This window comes from Heterocephalus glaber, unplaced genomic scaffold, assembly GCF_053883595.1.
Source record: "Heterocephalus glaber isolate CG9 unplaced genomic scaffold, H.glaber_assembly_v1.0 deba00000738, whole genome shotgun sequence".
Lineage (NCBI taxonomy): Eukaryota > Metazoa > Chordata > Mammalia > Rodentia > Bathyergidae > Heterocephalus > Heterocephalus glaber.
Window position 1 is genome coordinate 7,549,704 of NW_028258161.1, and position 15,456 is coordinate 7,565,159.

At 35.8% G+C, this 15,456-nt stretch overlaps 1 long non-coding RNA gene across 3 annotated transcripts in view; it reads left to right on the forward strand.

Moving 5' to 3' along the window:
* LOC101711862 (uncharacterized) overlaps positions 1-14,523 on the forward strand; it is a 302,781-nt gene extending 288,258 nt beyond the window's left edge. The window contains exon 11 of one of the 3 annotated variants that reach the window (XR_015449550.1): positions 1,616-14,518. This is a non-coding gene — a long non-coding RNA (uncharacterized LOC101711862). Of the gene's footprint in view, positions 1-1,615 lie in introns of all 3 variants that reach the window. The other 2 variants (XR_015449548.1, XR_015449545.1) reach the window with 2 other exon arrangements.
* Positions 14,524-15,456: the final 933 nt, after the last annotated feature.

The window sequence follows — 15,456 nt, forward strand, 5'->3', positions numbered from 1 at the left end:
CATGTTCTGTTCTGTCACCTATACAGTGATTCATTAATTCATCTGACTTCTTTTAATTCACTAATTCACCTCATTTTTGTGTGAATTGACCTGGTATTTTCAGAAATTACGTGCTACTAGTTAGCTATTGTCAGAATTGCCCTAGTTTATTCATTTAGAGATGAACTCCTTTTCGTTTTCACATTGCACCATCTCTGCAGTGAGGTTTAATCTTATGTTTGATGACATCCCACCATCCACATTGGCCAGACACGTTCATAGGATAGCTGTTATTGCTTGTGGAAATGCAGACATTATTGTTATTCTTGATGGGCAACTGGACGATTCAAAACTCCCAAAAATTTAGTTGATATACCATTTAGAGTCTATTTCAACTTATGTGATTCCTTACTGCTCATTATATAACTTTGTGCAGATTTTTTATAAGATCATGAAAACAGCAGCATCAAAGTTTGCAAGACGGTTTGTAATTCTAATGTAATTATTTGTTTAGATCTTAATAATGGGTACTAAAAGCATTGGGTAATTGTTGGAGAAATGGACCATTGACAAGGTCTTACAGCATTTCTTTTTTTTTTCAAATCATCAGTTATTCATTTTAATCATTTTAATCCTTATTTACACTTTCAGTTTCTCACACTAGAGAAACTATTCAGTATTTACACGTGTGTCCTATTTATTTCACTTAAGAGTATGGCCTCAATATGCATTCATTTAGCTATAAATGACTCTAGTTTCTCATTCTTTATGGCTGAGTAGTACTCCATTTTATAAAAAAACCACATCTTCTTTATCCAGTTTCCAGTTGATGGGCACTTGGGCTGTTTCCAAACTTTAGCTATTAGAAACTGTGCCACTATAAACATAGGTGCACATATATCGCTGTAGTACGATTCTTTTAATTCTTTGGGGCTTACAGCATTTCTTTATAGAAACTATGATCTTTAAAATGGAAATGTAGTCATCTGATTGACCAAGTAATTAAGCTTAGTGATATGAGTAGTGGAACAAAATAACACTATTTGCTCCCCAATTAGAAACAATTAAATAAGTAGACATATATAACATTACTGATGTAGCATTTTGTCAAAAATATTAACTCAAATATAATCACACAAAATCTTTCAAGTAAATCCATATGAGACACTGTACAGGAAGACAGACCTGGACTCTCTAACGAGGGCTGTTTCATACACACACATGCATACACACACACATGTGCACACACATAATGTGGGCAACATTCCCAGATTAAGAGGAGGAGCTTCAGAAATATAATAACCAACCTTACTGGAACTTCAGTCACAGGAACAGAAAGCTACAAAAAAGCATTTTAGAACAACTGAAGAAGTTCAAATATGGATTTCATGTATGACTGGTGTACTGGAAATAGCCCGGAACAGGATAATGTCATTATGGACATGTGAAGTAAAGTCTTTAGCATCAAAGATACATATTAAAATATTTAGAAGTGAGTTGTCGTAGTGTCGCTAATTTCTTTTCAAGAGGTTCATCAAAATCTGAAAGTGAGAAAGTGATAAAGCAGTTGTGCAATACATGCAATCTCTCAGGGATTAAGGATATTCATTGTGTTATTCTTTCAACTTCCCCATAGGCTTGATGATTTTCAGCCCCCAAAGCTGGGAAAAAGTAACAATTCATGTGGAGAATACACACAGATACATGAACACAGTGTGATAATGGTCATCCGCTGCTTGGAAGAGGATGCTGTAGGTAACACTGTCACAGTGTTCTTAATGGGCACAGTCTGATACTGTGTGTGGAGTCCCAGACAGCAGCTACTATTATGTATGTATGTATGAATGTATATATGTTTGTGTGCATGTATATATTTAAAGAGACAGAGGTTTCACAATGTTGCCCAGACTGGCCTGCAACTCCTGCATCCATGTGATGCTTTTGTTTAAGTCTCCGGAGTAGCTGAGACAAGAGATGCACACCATCTTACCCTGACTTAGCAACAACTTTTAATCATAGTAGGAAGTGAAAAAATTTTAGGAATAAAAACAATGTCTAAATGATCCTAAAAGATATAACAAAATAAAGTTAAAATGAATCAATAATAAAAGTACAAACAGATGAGAGCACATTTCAGTAACTTAATTGGCAGAATTTCCTAGTTCCTAGTGGTGCATATGATAATGGTGTATGTTACAATTTGTGCCATCTTAGATTGGATTAAATTTGGTTATATAACAGCAATATAAAATTCTTTTAAAATAATATTGGTATTCAGAATAATGAACTCATGAATATTATACAACTGCAGAGAACATTACTTTAAACAATGAATTAGAGATGTTGGCATAAATACATCACTGTCAGCATTTATTGTCAAGTTGTGATTAAATTATAGTATATGCAGTGGTAATTTTGCTGTTTCTTACTGTTAAGGAGGAAAAACAATTAGCAAAATCAAAACAAGAACAGAGAAAATGACAATAACTACTAGACCACACGTTTTTATATTTAACATTCTAGTGTGAACATTTTAAGACATACATATTTGTAGGTAGAAGAGGAATTAACCCTTAATTATGTCATCCAACTTTGACAATTTCTAATATTTTTATATTTTTATAATGTCCATGCTCCCTTTTTGGATTAGCTAATGAGTGGCATTTGTAGACATTATATAGGATTGGAAGGCTTCTTGAAGTTTCTTCTGAATCTAAGATTTTAAAATTTGATGCCTTATTGTATATGTATTCATCACACACTCACATATGCAAACACACACACATTCACATATATAATGTAGACACTAGCCCACCATTTCTTATGTTTAACATATGTATATGTTTTATATAGAAATAAATATATACATGTAAGGAGATGTAGATGAATGTATATACACACTCACCTGTGTGTATGTTTGTATGCTTACATTTATATTCTGTGGATCTTATTTATTTTGAGGACTTGAAGAATAAAGATGATTTTCTCCAGAAGATTATGGGAGCTAAACTAGGTTTACCATTATTACCATTGTAAGCTTTTATTCTTGAATTTCCTGAAATCAAAAATAATGATGATTGTTGCATTTATAATGTTTTGAGGAATTCCCTTGCTGTTTTCCATAATGGTTGTACTAATTTACATTTCCACCAATAATGTACAAGGGTTCCTTTTTCTCCACATCCTCACCAACATTTTCTGTCTTTTGTCTTTTTGATAACAGCTGCTTTAACAGCTATGAAGTAGCATTTCATTGTGATTTTGAATTGCATTTCTCTGATAATTTATGATGTTGAACACCTTTTCATATACCTGTTGACAATTTGTATGTCTTCTTTTGAGAAATATTTAAGTTTTAACCCTTTTTAAAAAAAATTGGGCTATTTGGGGGTTTTGTACTAAGTTGAATTTCTTATGTATTTGAATATTGCTTTCCAGATATAGGGTTTACAAATATTTTCTCCTTTTTGGGTGGGGGGGGGCTACCAGGGATCGAACTCCGGTCATTGCGCTTGCTCAGCAGGCGACGAAACCACTGAGCTAAATCCCTGGCCCTATTTTCTCCTTTTCTGTGACCTAGCATTCTCACTTGTAGGTATACATCCAAAGGATACATAGAATCCAAAGGATATGAAATCAGTATCTTAAAGCAATAACTACATCCATGTTTATTGCAGTATTCGTTACAATAGCTGATACATGGAAATATCCCACATGTCCATCAACAGATGAGTGGATAAGGAAAATATAGAATACTTACAAAATAAGATATTTTCAGTCTTAAAGAAGAAAATTTTGCCATTTGGGACAACATGAACAAGGCTGGAGGACATTGTGCTAGGTGGAATAAGCCAACCACAGATATACTATGTAATCTTGCTTATACGTGAAATATAGAAAAGTCAAAGTCATAAAAGTAGATCATAGAATGGTGATTTCCAGGAACAGAGGAGTAGTGAAGGAAAGAGATGTTGCTCAAGGTGTCCAAAGGTTCAGTTCTATGGGATGAATAAATATTGGAGATCTAATGTACGGTATGGTGACTGCAGCAAACAAAACCTTGCACAGTTGATATATGGTTAAGAGTTAATGTGAATTGTCCTCACCACATACACACACGAAATTGTAACAGTGACATGATGGATACTTTGAATATATCTGAGAGAAAATTTTATTGTAAATAAGAAAACTATTAAAATGAAGAGTGGAAGGTTTTGTCCAGATAATGTTTCAAAATATGATCTAAAGACAAGTTATAATTCTTTGCTTGAAAATATAAAGCTCTGCTGAGCAATCTTATCACTTGTTTGAGGACATTTTACCCGATTTCAACTATTTCTTCCATCCCTTATGCTTAGTGAATCTTCTTCTGACTCCAGTTATAAAGTTTCTGCAAATAGAATTTTAATTATATGGATGTCTGTTCTGCCTGTGTGGGTGTGCACGCAAGAACACACTACCGTTGCTCTTGCCCCAGCTCTCTGCTTGTACCACATTCTGTTTGGTTAATGTGCATTCTTCTGTCTCTAAGGAATTATCGATTTGGATGTAGCTGGACCTCTCCAGTTTGAGCCATTTTGAAAGTGCTATTTTTATTCAGATTAAAGAATTTGGGATTCAACAAGTCAATAGCATATGGAGGATATCAGGCTGGTTCCAGTCTTTTCAGATACCCTAGGGTCCAGGATAAACTATGTATAGATTATTCAGGTCTGGCTGCACAGCACTCTATTTTAATTCTGTTTTACGTTAATAGCTATGCAGAATGTCTAAGAGCAGAAAGTCGATTGAACTACAAGGGATCCATTGAATCATTGATTCTGAACACAGCAGTTGGTGCTTTGCAAGAAATAAAATATTGATTAAAACAAACTAAAGTGATTTTTTTCTCCTTCATTTAGAGTTATTTTACTTAATGTTTTGATTTCACCGGTTCGATGGTGGTATGCAAAAATTATGAGAATATTTGATGTTATTTAGAGATTCATTCAATGGCCATCAGTAAAAACCTCTGAGATTTCATTATTGTTCCAAGAATAAGTTTTTCTAAATTTTCAGCTTTTTATAGAGGGCTTGTACAGAAATAATATCCATATTGATACTCATTTGGCCCTGAGCATTGGCAGAGAGTAGGATTCTGTTAAGGTTACATTAAAAACAATTTTTAAAAACTGTCACATAGAATCACTTGTAAACGACAGTTTTCTTGACAGTTTTGTAATGCAATAAAGGAGACTGATCACTAACAAGGTTCACATAATAACAGGGATGCAGATCTAGAAAATGCACAGCTTTAAAATTAAATGGAAATGTTGAAAATAAGCAGACACATCAAAATAATTCCAAGTATTTTAGAGAAGTTGAACAAAGGTTAAGGCCCCCAAATCATTTCAGAAATGATAGTTTCCTCTCCGCCCAATTAGAGAACCTGAATGTGGTTATGTTGTGGTGGTTCTCAGGATCCTAAGTGCACATAAAATCTCTTTCCAAATCATAACACATGTGCTATTTCTAAGTCTCTTTCCACTCTAAATAAAAGGCGAATTATTAAAATGTGGTGAGATTTCATGCAGAATTGGCAGACAGCTTGGAGGGCAATCATTTAACACTTACACTGTGAAATTAAAATTTACCTCCACTCATTGTAATTCCACTGACCTGCAGTAGTCTATATTTTTATTTGATTTTATTTTTATGAGAGCAGAGAGATTTAATTACTTCAGTTTAAACAGAATGGCCACCGTTGGCTGTTGACAGGGCTCTGAGGCAGGCAAACTGTAGCAGATAATGCTCCCGTTCCACTGAGATTCTTGAGAGCACCAGTCTGTGCTTGGAGCTGACTGAGTGGAGGGTCATTGAGGAGGGGCTCTGATCTTTGGAAAAACACTCACCCCTTTGCTAAAAAGGAAGGCACTTGGGGGATTAGGTTTGCTACTCAAACCTGCTGCCTCTGTACTCTCTCTTGACCTTCATTCTTAAATTCTTGTCTTTTACTGAAAACAAGTTATTAAGCTTTTTCTTTTTTATCCAGAGTAATAATGAGAGCCAAGTATAATTTCTTCTTAAATAAGAAATGGAAACAGCTAAATTTACATTTTTGTGTTATTAGAAACAAGACATTGATTGTCTTCGTTTAGGATAGGGAAAGAAACAAGCAATTGGACAGATGTACAGTGGCACATTTTAAATATCCCTCCTCCCCGGTGACTGTTGGAAGAGTGAACATGGTCATCATAGTCCTCAGCTGAACAACAAGACCGGATTTTATTGTTGTCGAGTTGGTGAACAATGCAAACTGTGTCTGAGCAGAAAAGCATGGAGAGAATTACACTCACCATGAGCATTTGCTGTACAACCACTTAGTAAACGCAAGTCTCAACTGTAAAAAATGATTATCTGTATTTTTGCTTTCACACGGACCATACTGTTAGAAAATAACACAGATCAAGGACAGTGTTCCTTGCTGAGCCAGCGATGCTTCATTTCTACCCACCTCTTTGGTGGTTTAAAAAGCTCCTCCAGGTTGGGCAATTGCGCAGTCCCGTGGGGCCCCACATCACACTTGGTTTAATGCTCTGCTGTCACCATCTTGAAATTTGTAATAATTTTCTAACTGGGGTCCTTTCATTTTTATTTTGCATTGTGACCTACAAATTCTGCAGTCAGTCGTAAGTCTCCCTAATTGTATATAAACTGGGGCTGTAGTTTGCAAGCTTAAGTTTTCCCTTCTGTTTCCTTCAAATGTTGCATGGTTCTCATCTGGGTTATGGGGTTCAGCCTATCCTTACCTTTCTGCACTGCTTCTTGTGGTCCATTTTCACAGTGTTTAGATTATAGCAGACGTGAACTTCCTGTGTCTCAGCGCCAGCATGAATCAGGCTGTGAGCTGGGACCACAGGGCTGTCAAGGGAGCTGGCTGGTTCCAGCTTTAAAATAACAAGTGCTTGACAGCTCCGTTTACACAACTGCAAAACTGTGGCTACATTCTACAATGCAGCTATATGTGACATAATAACTAGGGACTTAATTTACTTAGACATTTTTGCGATATAATTTCCAATAAATAAATCTCTCATGGGCAGGAAGGCATGGCATTTTCACAATGCTCACATTTTCCTCCCTGATTTTGGACCTGTTTTCCTTTCTTGATAGTTATCAAAATCAATGCTGCACCTCGTAATTTTCCTCTCACCCTGCTTGCCGCAGCCTGGGCTCAAGGCTTGTAAGAATGAATGGAGTGCTCATGGAGCGTGCTAGGACAAGCCCCATTTCATTTTTAATATTTTCTTTTCTTTCCTAATAATTTTTTTCTAAGTATCCAAAGCAGCATTCACAATGACATGCCAGAATGTAGCAGAAACTAATATTGTTTTTAAAGGCACTATAACAATGTGTAGAAAATTAGGGTTAGTTTGAAAATGCATGTATGTTAGTTATTTTTTAAAATTTCAAATTTCAGTTGAAATGTGTTAAGGAAAAGAGAGGAAGGTGGAAGTAAATAGTGGAAAACATCCCTTTCCCTCTAGAGGAAAGAGCAGTCATTGTCTTGTTAATTATTTGATATTTATGTAAGGGAAGAGACATCTAGGTCCAAGCACAATGGATGAAATTGTGCCAAAGAGGAACACAAGCTCTGCCTTGAGATGCTTTCTGCGCAGGCCTGGGTCAAGAATGCATTCACCGGAAGGAAGTGAGCTGAAGAGTGGAGATTCCACTGGGTGGTGGGTGCCAAGCCACCTGTGGGCTTGAACAATGGCTTTCGGTAAGAAATGTTGGGGAAACGTCTCTGAAATACTGGAAAGCATATGGTAAGTTTTGGGGTTAACACCATGAGTGTATGCACCTAGAACAAATAGACTTGAATGAAGCTATTGGCAGTGTGTGGCAAGTGCCGATTATTGGGAAACCAAGAGAACAAGCTGATGGGTAATCAATGTGATCCTGGGCAGAACCTAAACAGGAGTCGATTTCAGTCACTTCCCAGTCCGAGCATTTGGTCATTCAGGACATCAGTGAAGACACTGAATGTCAGAAGTTTTCCACTAAGGGAAGTCAGGAAGTCAGCCTAGAGGAAGTCAGCCCTCTTCTAAAATTATAGCCTTGCTAGTCTACGTGAAACAAGTTGTATTAGACTGATCAAAATGTGTCCTTTTCTTCTTCATAGTCACAGCTGCTTAAATTATATAAAAGACAAGAACTGATAGTGAGATAAGAAATAAAGTCATGTACGGATAAATTTTTCTGCAGCCCCTTCCATGCATAACTTATTTTCACTGGAAATACCAATAATTAATTGGTGCAAGATTTATTATGATGTAGAGAACTATAGTGAACAAATAGCAGGAAGGAGTTAAGAATAATTTAAGGCTGGATAATTGTCCCTGAAGAAAAGTGAAAATTAACCTAGGAAAAGCAGTAAGTCCAACTCCAAGGAGTGAATGCTTGATAACACTGGGTAGATTATTAAGGAACCATTTATTTTAAGTGAGAGTCATTTCTCTGTTGCTTCTAATCTACACAGTAGTTACTGATCCTGTTCTGGTATTCTTTTGCTACTCTTTTACTAGTCCTGCTCTTTTAAATGTTTTAATTTTCTTCTGTTTGGGTTTCTCTCTTGTACAATGCATAATACTAGCATATGCAGTTTCTGAGTACATGAAAGTAGTCAAAAAAGATAAAGTATAACAGAGACTCCAGAAATAAACCTTCATATATACAATCAGCTCTGGATGAGAGTCCCCAAACCATTCAATTTGAAAAAGTCTCCAACAAATGGTACTGAGAAAACATGAAAAAGAATGAAATTGGACCCTTTTTTACATTCAAAAACTAACCCAAAATGAACCAAAGATCTAAACATAAAAATTTAAACTATAGCTCACAGAAGAAAACAGAGTAGAAAGAGAAAATATATATAGCATTGAATTTGGTAATGATTTATCGTATGTAATACTGAAAGCACAGGCAACAGAAGAGAAAAAAACACACAAATTAGACTTCATCGAAAATAAGAATATACATTAAAGCCCACTAACAAGAGGCTAAAAATCTGTAGAGTGGAAGGAATTATTTGCATATAAGATATTTGACAAGGCATTAATATTCAGAATATGCGAAGAATTCTTACAACTCAACAACAACAAAAACAAGAACAACAAACAACACAATTTTAAAAGCTAGCAGAGTAACTGAATCAACATTTCTGCAAAGAAGATGTACATAAGGCCAGTAAGTACCTGAAAAGATATTCCACATCACAATTACAGTGAGATACCACTAGACATGTATAAGGACAGTTATTATTTTTAAAAATGGAGATTAAAAAGTGTTAGTGAGGATATGGAAAAATCGGAACATTTATATAGTTGCTGTTGGGGCTGTTTCATCCATTATAAAACAGAATGTTTTTCAAGATGCCAAACATGTAATTACTGTAAGATCCAACAATTCCACTCTTAGGTATATGCCCTGAACATCTAAAAGCAGGGAATCAAACAAATGTTTGTATATTAGTGTTTGTAACAGCAATATTCGTAATAGTCCAATGTTATGAGCAACCCAGATGTCCAAAGATGAAACAAAATGTATATTGATACAATGAATTATTATCCAACATCAAACAAATCCCCTGAAATTTTGACTCCTGCTATACCACTAATGAACCTTGAACATGTTATTCTAAGTGAAATAAGCCAGACAAAAGAAGAACAGATATTGTATGATTCCACTTATAAAAGGTACCTAAAATAGGTAAATTCATGGAAACAAAATAGTGCACATAATTAGGGTTGGGGTAGTGAAATAGTTCTGGAGATTGTTACAGTGATGGTGACACAGTGAGAGCACACTTAATGTCACAGGCCTATATAGTTTAAAAAACAGTTAAGAAGCTATCAAAAAAGATTTAAAATAGAAAAAAAAAGAAATAAAAAAATTTTTAGAGACATTTTTCTTTTTTCCAGTTTTTATTGTGAGTTGAAAATCAGAGCTGCATATTGATGGTGACTGTTCCACATTCTGTAATATTGACTGTATTGACCAACTCACCAGTCAATAATCTACATTAAAAATAGAATCCAGTTAAATAATTAATTTGTACTTTTAAACAAAGCCTGTAATTCTTGACCAGAGCTCTAGGACAGATATAGTCTAAATATCTTATAAAACTTTATAGTATCGAGCTATCATTACCTATTACAATTGAATCAAAACCCCAAGATCCTAGGCAACACAGTAGATAGATAGCAAGAAGGGGAAGAAAGAAATTATGAAGTGATTCAGTCTTGTGTTCCTTCATGTCATAGCTCCCCAAGTTATCTGTATCACCCCCCAGGAGGCAGCTAAGAACGCTCTGAGTTCCTCATGATTAGCAAAACCTCTCAACTTGGGGAATATTCATCACTTATTCATCTCCCTGCCATTTACTGAATGATTTTTCTGCTTAGTGTTGGATGCAGCATAAAGAACTAAAAGTGAAAAAAAAATACACAAATCTCTTGCTTTACTAGGAAAGACAAATAGTTACAGACTTATTAGAACTTTAATCAAGGCAAGCAAAGGATGCTTCAGAGGAGCCCTGCTCAATTCAGAATAGTTGGGTAATAGGTTTCTTGGGGGAAATAAAACCCAGACAGATTCCCAAAGAATAAATAAGGCTAGAAGTGAATGCAATGAAACAAAATCACAGGAAAGTTGTGGTTCCTAGGCCCCTGGGAAAAGCCAGGCTGAGATCTGGAACTACATGCCTTGATTTCTTGCTTTCTATCACACTCGTGTGTCATCAAAATGTATTTTGAATAACAGCGATGAAATATATCTACTGAACACTACATGGAAAAGGTGTTGCTAAACTCAACTACAAAAGTCATTAATCAAATTTGACAAGAATGTGCCCTTTTCCCTCTTTCCTACTCCTTTAACTCTGCTTTAAATGTGTTTTCTTTGTTCCAAGGAGCGACGGGTTGCATCTTGTGACAGTGTAGCGTGGAGAAGACAAAGGAGAAGACAAAGTCCGGGGTGAAACAAGCCAGAAGATTCCCGAGTTGTGTATAAATTATCCTTCTACTATTCTACCAGAGCCTTAGTAGCTTAGGCCATATTTCTTCTTTACTATGTCTTCTCCAAATGACCAAGTTGTCCCATTTTCTAGAGAGAAGAGGACCAGATCTATCTCAAATAGATCAATATTTTCCTGGACATGAGTGTAAAGCTTCATTGAACCACACACAAATATGTTCCCTGGGTTTTTCTATGAATGTCTCCAATTTTGAATGTTAGGTATTAAAACACAAATCTCGGAGAAAAGAAATATAAAGCAATTTAAAGCATGAATAGGCTCTGATGAAGGGCTTTTATACAGGCTGTGTACATTTCTGTCACAGCAGAATTACAAATGCAGAATTCAAAGAATAGATATGGCAATTATGCATTATGATTTTGAACAAACTATTTGTTTGAAAATAAGTAGAAATGAATTGATTAAGGCAATACCTGATATAAATAGGAAAAGGATATCAAAATGAGCCCTGGCCACAAAATATAATAGAGCTTGAATTTTTAATCCATTCATTCTCAGTAAATGTTCAAAAAAAGTCCTAGGCTGTTGTTGAAGTCACAGATGTGAATGAGACACACTCTGTATTCCTCCAGTGCCATGTACAGAGGGACATTTGTGCAAACCTATGAACTACAGTGTGCTATGAGGCAAATGAACAAAGGCTAAGGGTGGGGAGGAGTTAGCCCAGCAGGTCATCTGAAGGAGAGTTCTCCAGGGATGTGACGTGCGAGGAGCAGAACCCTGAAATATTTCTAAGGAAAGAATGGGTAAACCTCACGTCCAGGAATGAAGAGCATGTGGTGTCACCATTAAGAAGCCATAGCAGTTTATTTCTCTGCAGTAATGATGATGGTGATGACTATGACAGTTGATGTTTGTGATAATTTCCCACGTGGAAATTACAAAAGAATTTTATGGTTTTTTTTTAAATCCTCACTGCCTGCCCATGAAGTAGATACTTGCATGCTTATCACATCCACTATGTATTCTGCCCACAATTCTTCTTGGGCTGGGGGTTCAAGCTGGATGGAGTCTAAGCCCCCTTTGCAGTCCATGGGGCAGGTCCAGGTCTGCCCAGGTGTGCAGTTCTCTGCAGCCTGGGTCCTTGCTGGATGGTTTCTAAGAGCAGGAATGAAGGGCAGGAGAGACAACCTGGTCACTGGTGCCTGGACAGCCCACATCCATAGGAGCAGAAGCCGTCAATAAGGAGCTTCCTGGAGCCACTTTAGAAGAGCAGGGCAGAGATCTAGGAGGGATACCATGCTCATTTTTATGAATAATCTTCCCTAGTAGTATTATTTCTACTTTGCAGTGGAGAAAACAGGCTTAGAGCAAGAGAGGATAAAGTAGGTAAGCCAGGACTTAGGACTTGAGCTGCCCAGCATCTGAACTGCCATCCTGCTGTCAGATTGCCTTTCCTTAAAAATATAATACTTTTCTATTGTTATTTAAATCCTGCTGTCTTCAGATGGACTCTCCTAACCTAAGATTTTTCCCTTTGAAACAATGCCTACCCTGTTTAGGCATCCATGAAGATAGTTTCAACGTTTCCAGTTGCGTCAGAGTATTCATTCTTCTATATGTTAATCAGAAGTACAGACAAAAAGACGTAGTCACTCCACCTCAGAAAAGGGTGGGTGGCACAGATGTATGTATATATTCGTACTCTTGAGGTCTACACACTTTCTTGCTTGTTAAAGTTATCTAAAGTGAATAAAAAAGAATAACTGCAAACAAATACTGAACTCTAATGTTACCTAGTATAACACTGGGGGAAGGGCTATGCTGATGTCTATAATTCACTTTGAAATAAATTTAAAAATAATATATATACCAAGTACTATATAATTGTAGAATTTCAGTGGGTAATATCCCCTCTAACATTTTTCCAACCTTTGTATGTGTTAGAACATTTTCATAATAATGTCTCCAAGAACAAAATTTAAGTTCAGGTTTTAAAACCAGGATTAGAAACTAGGCTCTTCTATTTGCTAGGTATGTAATCTAGACCAGCATCCAGAATATTCTCAAGCCTCAAATCCCCCATCTGTAAAGTAGCAGAGATATTGGTATCTAATTTATAAATTGTGGATCAGATAAACATGAGGATTAAATAAACACGATATGTCAGTGGCTTTTCAGACTGTGTGGCAGACACATTGCTGAACACTTTACATATAAACACTTTACAGCAAGCAAGTCTTCAATAAATAATAACTCTCCTATAAGGGCATTAAACATGCTTGGAATCCTTTTATTTGTAGGTTTTGTCCCAGATATCTAAAATAAATCTTTCCTGAGTAGTTCCTTCAAAGACTCAACTATTCAATTTGATGGATACTGCTAGGTATTTTTACTGAACACTCAGGCCTTTGTTAATTGATTTTAGAAGGAGAAGATATCTTGCTTAACATAAACATTGTCTCTTACAAAGAAAAGGTTAGCAAGACACAGAATAATTTGGAATTTCAAGAATCTAAAAGAAATATATTTTTGGAAGAGCCATTATATACCAAGATGAAAAGATGTTTATTAGAATTTTATTTTAAACTATTGAATAAAGAGGCAGGAAAAGTATTTAAATCTAGATAACTGAGCCTTTTATTCAGCCATGAAAAGGAATGGAGTATGTGCTGCTGTATGGATGCACCTTGAAAATATTATGCTACTTGAAGGGCGCCTGTCAACAGAGTTCAGGAATTACATGATTACATTTATGTGAAACATCCAGCACAGGAGCCAAGAATCTTCAGGCATCGATGGAAGAGTGACAACCTAGGGCTGGAGGGGAGGAGAGGGCCAGGAAGTGAGGGAAGGGGAGATAGCTGAAAGATCCTGGGTTTCGCTGTGAGGTGATGAAAATGTCCACATTTGGATTTGGTGATGGCTGAACAAGTCGAGACATTTGTGCAGACAAAGTAAAAAACCATTGAACAGCACACTTCAAAAAGGCTGAATTCCACGGTATGTGTGATGTGTATCTCAATGAAGATGTTATAAATGAAAGTCTGATTTTAAATGCAAGGTAGCACATACTATGACATGTAAATGCTCATAAATCTACTTTTAGTTCAAATATTTTTCCTTAAAATATATTCTTATAAACTCGGCATGATGGCACTGGCCTGTATTCTCAGCATTCTTTGAGGCTAAAGCAGGAGGATCACAAGTTCAAGCCCACCCTGGGCAACTTAGCAATTTAGCAAGACCCTGTTTCAGAATAGAAATTGTTTTAAAAAAGGCTGGGAAGTAGCTCAGTGCCCTGGTGCAATACCCAATATGATGAAAAAAACTCAAATCTTACAAATGCAGCATTTTTCTGTGAGAATCACATTTAAAATAATAAGCAGACAACTCTTTTCCTTATTTTTTCCTCTCAGGAAAAATATATATTTTTCTGAGTTCAGTCTACTATTTTAATATTTTATCCATTTGGATTAATCTATGATTATAAAATTCTAAAAAGCTTTTGTGAAATATAATAGTTATCTAAATATAACATTATTCATTAAAATGGAAATGTAGGAGGATGAAAAAAGCTCATCCAGTTAGAAAAGCGGTTTGAAATGACTTTGTTTTTAATATAAAATGGCCAATTTTTCATATGCTTTGTAAATCAAAATGATTTTAAATATGAAAAATAATCTGTGGTATTTTATGTATAAACTCATCAGTCATGTAGACTGACATGTCTTTGTCAATTAAAATAAACCAAAAATTTAGTTTCACTGTTCATATCCTAATTCAGAATTTTTTTATTTTAACAAGGAGTCTATTTTAATAAAGATAAAGGAACACTAAGAAGGGAGAAAATGCAGAACAAAGACAAAACAAAATGTGGTTGGGTTGTTAAAATATTCCTCAGTAAAGTGACTACAAATGCAAGAAAGCAGGGAGAAAGAAAAGTTTCTGCAAAACCCATCAGCACTAAGGGAGTCTGCAGTGTCCCGGGTCCCGGCCCCCAGACAGCCAGCCTGGCCTCCTTCCTTCCCGGCTAACGCTTTTCCAGGGTCTGCTGAGTGATGTCAACGCAAAGCTTTCCCAAGCTTCCTGGAAATTTTACAAAACAATTCACTAGAGATACAAAAAAATATCTGGGGCCTTGGCCAACAACATTCCTCTATGAAAACTGACTCTCGCTTTGCCTTTTCTTTTTCTTAATTGGGGTTGTGCAATTTTAAAGATTTACAGTTAAGGGGGACAAGTAAAATATAAAGGATTAGAGGACAAGGAATAGATAAGAAAATGAAATTGATTTTTAACCCCACCATGGGCATGATTTTTCCTTAGGTACAAATGGGCTGAATTTTACACATAAGCATTCTTTTAATTAGCTTTAGTTAATAATGTTTCTCTATCAAATCTTATTACTTATTGGAGCTATAAATGGACACTTCAATTAAATGTGTGAACAAAGAGTA